This window comes from Leptodactylus fuscus, chromosome 11, assembly GCF_031893055.1.
Source record: "Leptodactylus fuscus isolate aLepFus1 chromosome 11, aLepFus1.hap2, whole genome shotgun sequence".
Taxonomy (NCBI): Eukaryota; Metazoa; Chordata; class Amphibia; order Anura; family Leptodactylidae; genus Leptodactylus; species Leptodactylus fuscus.
In genome coordinates, this window is record NC_134275.1 from 35679855 (window position 1) to 35694989 (window position 15135).

General features: G+C 42.3%; 1 protein-coding gene across 5 annotated transcripts in view; it reads right to left on the reverse strand.

Moving 5' to 3' along the window:
• The window catches only part of ATP2B3 (ATPase plasma membrane Ca2+ transporting 3), a 135094-nt gene extending 122742 nt beyond the window's left edge, over positions 1-12352 (reverse strand). For 2 of the 5 annotated variants that reach the window (XM_075260428.1, XM_075260430.1), the window contains exon 1: positions 12090-12351. The gene's annotated coding sequence lies outside the window, so the exon portion shown is untranslated. Of the gene's footprint in view, positions 1-12089 lie in introns of all 5 variants that reach the window. The other 3 variants (XM_075260429.1, XM_075260431.1, XM_075260432.1) reach the window with 2 other exon arrangements.
• Between the last annotated feature and the right edge of the window lie 2783 nt (positions 12353-15135).

The following is a 15135-nucleotide window of genomic DNA, read 5'->3' on the forward strand; positions in this document are numbered from 1 at the left end:
GGGATGTATCACCCAACCAGTGTATACACAGTAAAACCTTTGAGACAACTACAAAAAATTGCATTTAAAAAGTGGTGATCTAAGGAGGTGGTCTTCTCAATATAAATGGTTGATATGGAACACTGAAAGTTTGTCAGAAAATGAGGTCTGTGTAGGGATGTGGTCTTCTCAAACAGGTGGTCTATTGGAGAGGTTTGACTGTATACTTTTGATTGGTGTGATCCAAGTCATGGCTATGCGGACCCTGCAGGATCCCCTTTTACAAAAGAACTGTACTGTTGGCAAAAAATTGGCCCCATGTGTCAGGGAAAGGGTGCAGAGGGGAAAGACCATAATAGGGGGCCCATTTTAATATTTACTATGGGGCTGTCTTTTCTATAAATTTTCCTTTTCCTGTAAATAAGTGAATAACTAGCTGAGCTAAGAAGCCACATGATGATGTAAGCCGGGATTAATCCCAAGTCTCATCGCCTCTGTTACCAGCAAGGACACATTAACAGTAATGCCGAATTCATCATGACACTGAGGGATTATCCCCCAATATTGGCAGCTTGTCAGCGTATGCACTGGGTTGTGTTCAGTCCTGCGTAAAGTGACAAAAAGTGAACAGATATATATTCTTGGAAGACCAGGCCAGATCCCAGTCCAGCAGAAGGTGCTCTTAAAAACAAGATCACAGTTGTCCGGTTCCAACAGCCCTGCAGCTTGTCTCATGTGTATTGGTGCATGCCAACTTTCCGACTACAAAAGTAGGAAAGTAGGATTGAGCATGCTGCATTTCAACATGCCTGATCCTCTGTTCTCACAGAAATGTCTCCAGCCAACAGCTATTTTATGGTGAATGCCCATCTTAAAGGGAATTTATCACCAATTTTTGTTGGCAATTTTTAGATTGAATTTTTTTTAAATTCTATTTTCTGTAAATGATAATGGAGGCGGCCATCTTGCCACCTCTCTCTTCTGCTCTGTTCACATAGCCATAGGCACCGTTAGTCTAGAGCCGACTCATTTATGTCTATGGGAGAGTTTTCTAGACTTGTTCCATGCAGAGAGGGGGAAGAGATAAGCTGTGACATCATCTAGTGTCAGTAGTGGATGCAATGATGGATCAGTAGCAGTAGTGTTATCTATTGAAGTGTAATCTTCTATTGTAATCCTGTCTGCAATGTGAGAGATGACTGCTGCATAGAAAACCTCTAAAGAATTGACAATGTATGGACCTGCTGTAGGGACAGTTAGGATCTGACTTTCCTATGTGAAAGGCCTTTAAGTGGGAACCTATCCACAAGGGATAGGTTGTCACCCAGCGGGTGAAGAAGAGTGTAACACATTGGAACAGATCAGCAGGCCCATAAAGATTAGGGAAAAATTAGTATTTAGGGGGGAATGTCAATACATGACAATACATGACAGTGTATTATTAAGAATAGTGGCCACAGTGAAAATTGCAGGAGTTAGTATTATTTTTAAAATAGAACTAGTCACGTGGAGAATTAAAAAAAAAAAAACACCAAAAATTCTTAAATTATATTTAGCATAAAAATTTGTTTTAAAAACATAAGTTATTTTCTAGTGACCCATCAGTGGATGGCACATGAACGTGCGGATTTAAAGGGGTCCTTTAGATGATTTATGCTTAGGATAGGTTATCAATATCAGAATGGGGGGATCCAATGTCCAACACATGGTTAGTACTGTGGCCTTGCAGCGCTGGGGTCCTGGGTCCAAACCCGACTAAGGACAACTTTTGCATGTAGTTTGTAAGTTCTCTCCATGTTGGGTGGGTTTCCTCCCACACTCCAAATACATACTGAGAGGAAATAGAGTGTCAATGTAAAGTGCTTCAGAATATGTTGGTGCTATATATAAATCTAGCACCACCTCTACACAGTGCATGGAGCCAAATCTCTCCAGCTCTGTCCACTGTGTAGATCCAGACGTGGCTGATATTGATGACCTGTCTTAAGGATAGGGTTAGAGCAGTGGACACTACAACTCCCATCCTACTTCAGCAGCCACATTTCCATTAGATCTGATTGGAATTGAGGATTTGGTGCTGAAGCTTCAGCTCACCAGCCTTGATGGACAGTCTCTAGACACATCGGGCACTGCAGTGTCAATTTGCACGACCCGGTAGAGCCTTTGTGGTTACAATATGCTTAATAGCGGAGGTATTCTGTGTCAGGGACAAGTCACTGGGAGGTTTAATAATGAAATCATCTTATAACACAGTCACATAGACATTGATTGAATAACATCCCAATAGACTAGCACTAGGAGGAAATGGAGTCTACAGACAGGGTCTAATTTGAGCGCTGCGCGTCCTGTTATGTCTGAATTAAACCCTAATTCTTGTGAGGCCGGCTTCCTTTTAGTAATATCCTAGAGGGATGCATTCTCTTTGGTCTTGTAAGACCTGATACCTGCATCCTCTGCCTGCTATAGCACCTTCCCTTGTTACAATGTCATTGATGTCAGCGAGTATCGATCACTGTCACCGCTTTCTCCTACATGTATCTGCTCCAGAACCTTGCCTGCGCTTGTCCCTGTTGTACTTATTAAGGACTCTCTTCACTGCAGATACAAGCAGAATACAAAGGAGGGCTGAGCAGTCACACTCAGGACCTTCATGGACACACACATTGTTTGATAAGCGAGGGGTCCTCATGGAGAAGTTTAAAATAGCACTCTGCAGGGGGGTAGCAAGACCCTTTGTATATGCATGAATGGGCTCCAGCTACTAAAGGGTCCCCGAGGCCCTGCAGAGATCAATATGCAAGTAAAGGGACCAAGCACCAGTTCTCAATACCTGGTTGGCAGACAGGTTATAGCTATAGTAGGTGCAGAGATAGCAGTTACACCCAGGCCCCGGTGACTGAGTGGGATGTCACATGTGATAGCTAGGGGTCCTCGTATGGGTCTGGCATTGGCACCCAGAAGCTTCACGTTACACCTCTGATCCCATCCTCCTTTGTGCAAGTTTGTACTGCTAACACTGAAGGACCTGCTGGTAAGGGGTTACCCTAAAATAAGGTCAGTTTAAGTGAACAGGGGTGAAATGCAATACCAAACTCAGCCTGCAGACAAGAGTGGCACTGTTTTCAGATAAGAAGCAGACCCTTTTTTTCAGATGTCATACAACTGTACTAGCTACAGTAAACCCCAGGGGGAGAATGCTATGCTCTGAAGAGACCCCAGAGTATAATAATTTCACTTCTGCTTCTATCCGAACTTGAAACAAATCAGGGGCCCATGCCCCCCTAACCAGAACTAAGTTTGGGAGGTTTGCCCAATTCTAGTGAAGAGAACGACTGAATACAATCATTCCAGAAAGGGGCATGACTACCGGGCAGCCGCGGTAGCGACTTCCACAGAGCCCGGGACATTAGGGGGTCCGCTGGCAGCTGGTACCGCTGCAGATTTTTTATTTTTTTTAATAGGCCGTTACCTGCTAGAGTAACTCCAGCAGGTAACAGGCCCTATTTACTTACCAATCCTGGCTCCTGCTCACAGCCGCTGGCACTTTCCCTTCTGTGGATGCAGTTGTGGTGCAGGAGCGGAGATCGGTAAGTGAGGCTGTGGGCCCACGAACCCCACAATTACTACTATCATTATACTCTGGGATTTTTTCAGGCCCAGGGAATGTGAGGGAACATAAAAAAACACTGTTACTTCCCTCTCCTGGGCTCCAGAAGGCTTCAAGCCTACATGGTGAAGTCACATAGGCTGGGCTTGCGTCCTTATGCGTTGTGACGCAAGCCCAGCTCAAGTGACGTCTCTTCCATCATTGAAGATGGCTGACATCAGCTAGGAGTGCACCGGAGCCAGGGAGAGGTAAGTAACTGTGTTTTTTATGTTTGCATCCTCCACCAGAGTATAATAATTGTACATGGGGGTCCACAATGGGGCATAATTAAGGCGTATAGGGGCCACTATGGGGCATAATACTGAGTGCAGGGGCCACTATGGAGCATCATACTGTGTGCAGGGACCACTATGGGGCATAATACTTTGTGCAGGGGCCACTATGGGGCATAATACTTTGTGCAGGGGCCACTATGGGGCATAATACTTTGTGCAGGGGCCACTATGGAGCATAATACTTTGTACAAGGGCCACTATGGGGCATAATACTTTTTGCTGGGGCCACTATGGGGCATAATACTGTGTGCAGGGAACACTATGGGGCATAATACTGTGTGCAGGGGCCACTATGGGGTATAATACTGTGTGCAGGGGCCACTATGGGGCATAATACTGTGTGCAGGGGTCACTATGGGGCATAATACTGCATACAGGGGCAACTGTGGAACATAATAGTGTGTGCAGGTTGTGCAGGAATGCGGGCAGGGGCGGAAAGATTGGTCGTGGGGGAGATCGGTTCAGGGGCAAGCCATGTCAAATGTTCACCTTGGGGCCCTGCCATTCCTAGTTATGCCACTGATTCCAGACCTGGTCAATGAGGCATCTTCATCATGACAAACCCTTAACATATCCATTGGTGGATATTGATGCCATAAAGGGGTCCTCTACCTAAGACCATGTCTATTGCATAGCACAGAGATCTGCTTTATACAATGACTCTCCCTCTAGTGTATCTATAGGGGAATGTATAGTATGGCCAGATGAGGCTTTGCCAGGAGAATACAAATCATCCTTTTAGTCCGAGATCTTATTAGTAAAACACAATCTGACAATAAAACATCACAAAACCAATGGGGACATTTCCTTCCGCCTCCGCTGCGCACAGTATATAGTTACCAAGTGTCCTGGAATTTGCCGGGACAGTCTCTGCAAATTTGCCTTGGCCCAAAAAAAGGGGTTTATGAAACACCACCCCAAAGTGGGCGGTCCTGTTCAGTATAGGGGTGGGACTTTTACCAGCTTCACATCACACAGAGCATGCTCACACCACAAGTCAACGGGAAAGATTTACGCTCGGGATCCATTTTGGTTGCCCCACATCCATAGATGGTAGAGTGGATCCTCATTCATCACAATACAAAATGAAAGCTGTACTATGATTGGTTGCTATGGGCAACAAAGGCAGTTTTCCTGTAAGGCGATGTTCACATGGTAATAATACAAGTTATACAAATCGGACATGTTAGTTTGTTGTAGAAGCTGCGGTGGGACATTTTGAACTGTTGCGCTACAGCAGAGTCATCACCATAGGCCAGAGGTGTATGGGAGAATTTTCTGAGTATGATCTGCACAGGGAGGAGATGGGCTGTGATATCATCTATTGTCACTAGTGGATGTAATACTGGGTCAGCGGTGTTATCTATAGAGGTGTTGTCTATTGGAATTAGTATCTGTGATGTAAAGGAGGTGACGGCTGAAAAGAAATCCCACACAGAATTTCCAAGTGTCAGTCCGTTATTGGATTTAGTGGTCAGAGTGAAAATTGCATGATGTAGTACTTTTTTATTTTTTTTTAAATGGAAAATGTAAAAAATGTCAAAAAAAAAACTTTAAAAATGTGTTTCACATAAAAACTCAGATTAAAAAGTAGTTCGATTTTTGGTGACACATTCCCTTTAAGAATGTACTGTTGCATAAAACAACATATAGGACTAGGTGAATCAGATAGGAATAATCCATTGGGGTAAAATGAAGTGGAGATAAAAGTCAAAGCTCAATAATAAGAAATCTCCAATAGAAGAGGCTGACAGCATATTGTTAGTCAGTGCGGCCCTAGCAGTCATGTATTACTACATAGATAGATGGATGGATGGATAGATGGATAGATAGATAGATAGATGATAGATAATAGATAGATAGATAGATAGATAGAAGTTAGATGCATAGATAGATAGATAATTGGTAGGTAGGTAGATAGATAGATAGATAGATAGATAGATAGATAGATAGATAGATAGATAGATAGTAGATTAGATAGATAATAAGCAGACAGAAGAGATAGATAGATAGATAGATAGATAGATAGATAGATAGATAGATAGATAGATAGAAAATTGGTAGATAGATAATTGGTTGATAGATAATGATATCTAGATAGATAAAAGAGAAGCACCAACAAAATATTAAATAAAAATTGGATGCACAGGTAAGTGGCAATGTCAAAGAAATAAATATTAAAAAAGAGGACTTTTATTCGCCCAAAAGGTAGGCAGGTAGATATATAGATGAATAGGCAGACAGAATTAGATAGATAGATAGATAGATAGATAGATAGATAATTGGTAGATAGATAGATAGATAGATAGATAGATAGATAGATAGATAGGAGATAGATAGATGTTAGATGGATAGATAGATAGATAGATAGATAGATAGATAGATAGATAGATAGATGATAGATAGATAGAAGTTAGATGCATACATAGATAGATAATTGGTAGGTAGATAGATGGATAGATAGATAGATAGATAGATAGATAGATAGATAGATAGTAGATTAGATAGATAATAAGCAGACAGAAGAGATAAATAGATAGATAGATAGATAGATAGATAGATAGATAGATAGATAGATAGATAGATAGAAAATTGGTAGATAGATAATTGGTTGATAGATAATGATATCTAGACAGATAGATAAAAGAGAAGCACCAACAAAATATTAAATAAAAATTGGATGCACAGGTAAGTGGCAATGTCAAAGAAATAAATATTAAAAAAGAGGACTTTTATTCGCCCAAAAGGTAGGCAGGTAGATATATAGATGAATAGGCAGACAGAATTAGATAGATAGATAGATAGATAGATAGATAGATAGGAGATAGATAGATGTTAGATGCATAGATAGATAGATAGATAGATAGATAGATAGATAGATAGATAGATAGATAGATGTTAGATGCATAGATAGATAGATAGATAGATAGATAGATAGATAGATAGAAGTTAGATGCATAGATAGATAGATAATTGGTATAATTGGTAGATAGATAATTGGTACATAGATAGATAGATAGATTATTGGTAGATAGATAGATAGATAGATAGATAGATAGAAGATAGATGCATAAATAGATATATAGATAGATAAATAGATAGATAGATAGATAGATAGATAGAAGTTAGATGCATAGATAGATAGATAATTGGTAGATAAATAGATAATTGGTAGATAGATAGATGTTAGATGCATAGATAGATAGATAGATAGATAGATAGATAGATAGATAGATAGATAGATAGATGTTAGATGCATAGATAGATAAATAGAAAGATAGAAGATAGATAGATAGATAGATAGATAGATGTTAGATGCATAGATAGATAGATAGATAGATAGATAGATAGATAGATAATTGGTAGATAGATAGATAATTGGTAGATAGATAAATAGATAAATTGGTAGATAGATAGATGTTAGATGTATAGATAGATAGATAGATAGATGTTAGATGCATAGATAGATAGATAGATGTTAGATGCATAGATAGATAGATAGATAGATAGATAGATAGATAGATAGATGTTAGATGCATAGATAAATAGAAAGATGATAGATAGATAGATAATTGGTAGGTAGATAGATAGATAGATAATTGGTAGATGCATAGATAGATAGATAATTGGTAGATAGATAGATAGATAGATAGATAGATAGATAGATAGATGATAGATAGGAGATAGATGGAGTGAGCCGTGTCCTTTCCTGTAGCTACACTATCTATTATTAATGAAGGGAATGTAATTGATGGTCCACTTGCTAAATAATAGAAGGGCGGTATTTACAGCACAGAATAGACTCTGCATCATGGCTGTCATTAATAACCACCCCGGCCTCCAGAGGGCAGTAATGGCGCCTCCCAGTGGAGGGCAGCTCTAGTAACGTCATATCCACAGCCACACTGAACGAAAGGACTTCTAATAAATGAATACTACTGATTGTAGAGCCCTGTACAGACACAGCATGACCTCCCAAACACAAGTACTCCTCTAACCAAGTCATCTGAGCTTGCTGGGAGTTGTAGTCCTACAGCACTGGAGATAGTAGAGACCATTTTGTAGCATTCCCACATAAATACCAATACAATGCTGCTCTGAGCTCACTCTTACGTCAAAATTCTAATCTGAGTTATCTGTTTCTAGGAAAGCTGAGTTATAACCAACAAAGCCGTCTCTGCAGATCTAATAGGGTTATAACACAGCTTTCCCAAATTCATAGCCATCTGGTGGACAACTTCTGTGGGTTTTTTTAGTTGTTACCCAGCTTTCCCAGGAACAGATCGAACAAAAAAAACATAAATCATTCCACCATTAAAAAAAAAATAAATCACAGCAACCATATACAATATAAAGTCTATGAGACTGCAAATTTCAAATTATCCAATTCTAGAAAAGCTGGGTGATCATTATCATGGCTACAACTGCAGTTCCAGGGCAGTGTATTAGAATTTCATAGTCATCTATTAATATTGGAAAGCTGACTGTCCCTGTGGGCCCCGTAATGGTAGCCATATTAGTTGCCACCCAGCTTTACCAGGAAAAAATACAAAAAAAGAAACCATAAGACATTCCACATTAAAATATCGCAATAGCTATAAATGTGAAGTCTCAGAGATCACGTTTAAAGTCTGAATTTATAGTCATGAGTTATATCTGTTTCACGGAAAGCTGGGTGATCACCAATATGGCCACCACTGTACTGCAGGTACAAATGTACTGTAACACAACTTTCCTAGTATCCTGAAGCAGATCTATAGTAGTTAATTAGTCTAGAAAAGCTCTGCAGTATTGCTTATGGACACTGTAATTGTGGATATATTAGTTATCACCCAACTTTCCCAGGAATGGATACAACAAAAGATTATTTCACCATAACACAACCTGCTTAGGGCCCTGAAGTGTAATCGATAATTCATTATGAATTTAGGTAAATGGGGTGACATTTGTAGTAGCTCTATAATTGTGGTCATGTTGGTTATCACCCAGCTTTCCCAGGGACAGACAGAAAAAACAAGCCATAATTCATCATTAACCCAAGTCCCATACAGTTCACTGCCAGTTAGGCATTTATAAGTCTAGGAAAGCTGAGTGACATCTCTTGTCGGCCCTGTAATTGTGGTTCTGTTGGTTATCACCCAGCTTTCCCAGGAACAGATATGTCTAAGAAACTATAACTCATTAACCCAAATTCCTTAGTGTTCTTACGTAATTGACAGCCATTTATGAGTCTAAGAAAGCTGTGTGACAATCCCCTAATCCCTGTAACGGCAGCTATTTTGATAATCACCCAGCTTTCCCGGGAATGGATACAACCATTAATTATTATTAACCCAACTTCCCTGGAATTCTAATGTATGTTGATAACTTGTAGCCTTTCAAAGTCTGGAAAAGCTGTGTGATATTTCTTATGGGGCCCTGTAATTAAGGTGATGTTGGTTATCACCCAGCTTTCCCAGGAACAGATACATCTAAGAAGCTATAAATCATTAGCCCAGCTTCTTTAGTGCCCTGAAGTGTATTGGAAATTCATAGACATTTGAATGACATGTGGACCCTGTCATTGTAGCTATGTCAGTTATCACACAGCTTTCCCAGGAACAGAGACATATAATAAGCCATTAATAATTATTAACTAAGTTCCATGGGGCCAAGAAGTATCATTTGTTATTAATAGCTGTTTGTGGGTGATATCTGTCATGGGCCCTGTAATTGTGGGTATGTTGGTTATCACCCAGCTTTCCCTGGAACAGACAATAGTAAGGGGCCATAAGTCATTAACCCTCCTCAGTTCCGTGAAGTGTATTGGTAATTCACAGCCATTTATGAGTCTAGGACAGATGGTTGGTCCCTGTAATGGTGGGTTGTCACCCAGCTTTCCCAGGTGCAGATACACCAAAGAAATAGCTTAATAGAAATGTTAACTTCCTCATAGATTTTAAGGCGGTGTATAGTGCTAGCCTTATCTTGCCGATACCATGGATGGCACCTATAGAACATCATCAAATCTTCACAGCTTTATTTATAACAGACAATGAGATTTACATTATGTACAGTGCGACTCTGTTAGATTATCCCGTTACACCCTCAGATATCAGTAGGTACAGATACCCACACATGAGCGGGCAAGACTGGCACCATGCAGTTCATGGTTAAGGATACAACGTCATCACATGGTATATCCATAGAGGGTACAGAGATAGCAGTGGTACTCAGCCCCCCTCCTCCGCCCCCATGCCATACAGAAGGGCATCACTACTGGACTTGGCACATGATGAGGAATGATGGCCCCATGGCAGGTTTTGCAGCAGCTCTGCACAGGGATGTATATATGAAATATGAGCCAATCTCTTATCCATATATGTGCCAGTCTCTTATCTATATGTCTGCCAATCTCTTATGCATATGTGTGCTAGTCTCTTATATATAAGTATGTCAGTCCCCTATCTATATAAGTGCCAGTCTGTTTTTCATATGTATGGCAGCCTCTTATCTATATGCATGCCAATCACTTATTGATATCTGTGCCAGTCTCTTTTCCATATGTATGGCAGTCTCTTAGCTATATGTATGCCAATCTCTCATCCATATCTGTGTCAGTCTCTTTCCCATATATATGGCAGTCTCTTAGCTATATGTATGCCAATCTCTCATCCATATCTGTGTCAGTCTCTTTCCCATATATATGGCAGTCTCTTAGCTATATGTATGCCAATCTCTCATCCATATCTGTGTCAGTCTCTTTCCCATACGCATGCCAGTCTCTTAGCTATATGTATGCCAATCTCTCATCCATATCTGTACCAGTGTTTTTCCCAGTGATCTCTATAATCTACTACCATCTTTTTTGAGATTTGGTGTTACTGTATAGTCCTGGTGCTGCCCATGTAGGCAGAGCATAACCTAATATATAGAAGTTGGCACACATGTGCAGGCGGTATGAAGAGGCACACTGGCAGCTGTCGTTCCCTCACTTCGCCATGTTCACCCTACCATGTCACACCCCCTCAAATAAGGTGAAAAAGTGCTGCATGAAAGATCGTACAGATGGCGCAGATGCCACAACCCAGCAATGCAGAGAGTTCAGACCCTCACCACCTGTGCCCCTCCATGTTGTTTACTATGACTTGGTAATTCCTGGGGAAGGTCATTCTGGGGTAAACCTGCACTGAGGCTTTAGATGCCAAACCCCAGGAACTGACCCTCCACGATTGAAGGTCTCATGCCATAGGTGGGTGTAGAGGAGATTTTAAAGTCAAAGGGATCAGGCATCAGGTTGATGTCCCCAAATCCCAACATGTCACCAGGAGAGAGGAGAACATGCCCACCCTGCCCAATAACCAGGCCCGGATGGGTGCCATAAGACATCTGCCCCCTTCATTCCTCCCTCCCACCATCTTCCTAATTAAGTGCTGCTGAGATACCCCTCTGTCACTCCGGGCAATCCGTCCAATCAGGATTAGGGACAGGCGGCTTTCAGTGTTGGAGCAGGATCCCTCCCCCTACCCTGCAGTTGAATAAAAAGGAAAAAAAAAAAAAAAAGCCACGACATTGCAATGCAGCAATAGATCATCTGTGGTCCATGGAGCAGGTGTGTGGAGCTAGTGGGCCACCTCACCCCTGGCAATCCCCTCTACTAACCTGTGCTCACCACTACCCTCCTACAGCCCATGTTCATCTGCAGTGAGCCAGTAGTGTAGCATCCTCTTCATCCTCGCCAGTCCCTGCATTGGGATGGGTGACCTCCTCTCCATCCTTAATTGAGTCAGGAGGACTGCAGGTGCCCCACTCTGCATAGCTACCTCCTACAAGGAGAATTGTCCCACTGCATCGACCCTTCCACAAGGTCTCCCCATCATCTGCAAGTTCTTCTCTCCATTGCAGATGAAGTGTTCCATGTTCCTCCAACCCTCCCCCCCCCCCCCATCCTCTTCCTCACCCTAGACAGGTGCAGACCACTCCAATCCCGGGGAACACTCATACCCCTTGTGTCCTTTCCAGAATTCGTCAAGCCTATATAATATATTGCACAAGTACACCCTCAGCCATGCCACCTCCTAGGGCCATCACCTTGGGCGAGCAGATACAATGTCTACAACAATTGCTACATTCATGGTAACAATGCAACAATGTATCCAGTAAATGATAATAAAAATGGAATGTCTTACCAGGCCATGATAGGAGGAGGGGGGAAGACGGGAATCCAGGGCAGGCTCTTCTTCTTATTCTTTTGTCTGAATCAAAGGAAGAAAACGAAAAAGCTGGAAAATGATGTAAAATTGGTTCCAGCAGCTGATACTGGAGAACTACATGCCTCATGGATGGAGCCAGAACTCTGTGCTGTAGTCCATCTGCAGACTTCAGCATCCCAGGAGAGCAGAAAGGGAGAGGGATGGGGGGGAGGTCCGAGGAGGGCTATTAAAAGCAAAGCAGGAGGTTAGGCTAGATAAACACCGTTTAAAATCACCATGGGGGGCGTCAAGGGTTAACACCCAGCAGGGCAACCAGGCAAGAAACTATTGTTTTTAGGCGGCGGAGATAAAACGACTGTTGGGTTCGTGTCCCCCCCTATTTGGGCTAATGGTACAATCCAAGCCCACTTCATTGGTGATGGCACAGTGTTATCACTGATTCTACCTGCAATAGCTTTTCTGTTCTGCAAAGCTCACGCTGATAGCATTAGCATCCCCCCAGACTACTTCCCTCTCTGGCAGCCCCCCTTTAATCCCCTCTCACACGAACATTACAAAAATAAGCAAAAAATAATAAGGGATGGAGGAGCGAAAAATGAGGGCATCCGCATACAACCTGGAGGGTTTCACCTACAGAGGGGGTGAAGGAGGGCTCCTTATCGTGAAAAATGAGACATCTTAGCAGAAGGTGACTTAGAAGGACAAATTAACCCTCCCTCCGCTGGGACCAGGCAGAGTGGAAGAAGACCCTGCGACGGCATCAGATCGACAGGGCAGTTTACAGGGGACACAAAGATGTCATGTTGATGTCACGTAAGACATTCATGTCATTACCAGATGCTACGTAACCTTGCCTGGGTCATCTCCTCTCTTCCGCCTCCTCCTACATGACAAGGATTCCCTTCCTTTTCATGTGTGTATTGCAAAATGTAGAAATCAGTATTTTTGCAATTTTTTTTATTTTTTTTTTCATATTTAAATATTTTTTTTATTTTTTAGAATGATTCTTTGAATCGAGTCGATTTCTCTATTGGCGGCCGATCTGATGATGTGTGTGAAAGTACACGAGCGGTGCCTACGGCAATGCCCTTGACAATGTCCTTCAAAAAAAAAAATTCAGCCGTAGTGTACGGGATTCATTCATAAAGAGAATGGCAGGATTACGGCTGAGACAAGTAATAGAGCAGGCCCAGATGACATACAGCGAGCCCGGGATACACGGAGACGTCCTTCATGATGGGACATGTGTGCTGCCGTGTCAGGGCACTCATTTGCCTAACAATTGATGTGCCTAAACGCCCCTTACGTGGAGCAGATGGCAACGGACCGGGGGATTCTGCTAGGGGTGAATCTGCACAATTATGTCATACACCGGCGGTTTCCATGGCGTGTGTTCACACTCGATAGCTGCGTCTGGCTGCGTGTTTTATACATATAGATTTATTGGGGGGGGGGGGAGTGATTAATTCTTGACAAATGACTAGCAGCTCGTTTCCATAGTAACAAGTCAAGATTAATCAAGTGTCAGATCTAAGCACAGCTCCAGGCCCCAGAAATGTAGCTCCGGCCTCTAATACCCCGAGTCTCATGGGCAATGTACACAATTACCTGCTATTCACTCATCGCGCGCTTGGCGCATCCTCTTCTGCCATGTTTTTTTAGCCAATTTTTGATGGATCTGTTACTGGGAAAGCTGGGTCATAAGCAATTGGGTCATTTCTTTATCACAAGGCGGGTTTAACCCCAATAAACCTAAATTGTTCGTTTTATAACGAATTGAACAATTGGGGATTCGTCTTGGATGAACGAAAGTGGCCGCCATGACATGTATTTCTGTAAATTATTATACTCCGCCCCCATAGTATAATAGGTGGAGGCCTAAAGTTAGTAATCTTCACCCTCCCTCAGCTCTTTTGGGCCTGGTTCTCTCCAGGTAACGTCATGCGTCGGGGGTCACTGCTGAGGCCTGTGATTGGGCCACAACAGTCACATGGAATTGCTCAGTGTCAGGAGGGTCACTGCTGCGGGGCAAATTTTTTGATGGAGCTGTAATAAAAGCCAGCACCCAGCTTTCCCAAATACACAATGCATAGTCTGGCCTTTTGGACACATTTTTTTGGTGTTAGAGTTATGGCCCCTTGTTGACCGGGCCACAGTGCTTAAATTGGGAAACATTTTATGGGGAACTCTGGAATAATGGATCCCCCTTCTCCTGAAGACCCTGACAAACCAACCGACGATCCCCCTTCCTGCATACACTATTATGCCCCATAGGAGCCCCTGTGCAAAGTGCTCCATATTATGGCTCATAGTGGCCCTTGCACACAGTATTATTGTGCCCCAGCCATTGTGGACACCCCCAATGAACAATTATTATACTCTGGGGTCTTTTCAGAACCCAGAGTACACTAATTGGAGACCCAGGGCCCGGGGAGGATACTTATGGTACTTACCTCTCCCTGGCTCCAGCGCACTCCCGGCTGATGTCGGCCATCTCACTTAACGTCACGTGAGCAGGGGCTTGCATCTTCATGTGTCGCCCAAGTAGGCCTGAAGCCTTCCGGAGCCAGGAGAGGTAAGTAACTTTGTTTATTACACTCTACAATCTTGGTCAGACAATTTCTTAGTTTATACCGTATAAGTATACACCGGAACAGTGACAGACATTTTTTAATTATGCGCATTCCTGCCCAATTTAACCACTGCCGGGCCACTTCTGGGAGAGGTTATTTTTTGCGGTTTAAGTGGTATTTGATGACTTTTTTAGATTTTTACATTAGTGTTCAAAAAATGCAGAAAAAAAGCAATTGTGCTGCATTCTTATCTATGGCGTACAGGGAATATAGTAAATGATGCTGCATGTATATCATACGGGAGGTTGCGGTCATGACTATACCGAATTTTCCATTTTTGCTCATTTTTTTTATTTTTTTATTTTTAATTCTAATGTAGCAGTTATCTGTAGGCCAGGAAATTTGCCTGTGTCCTAATAGTACCCTAAGGGCGGGTTCACATCTGAGTC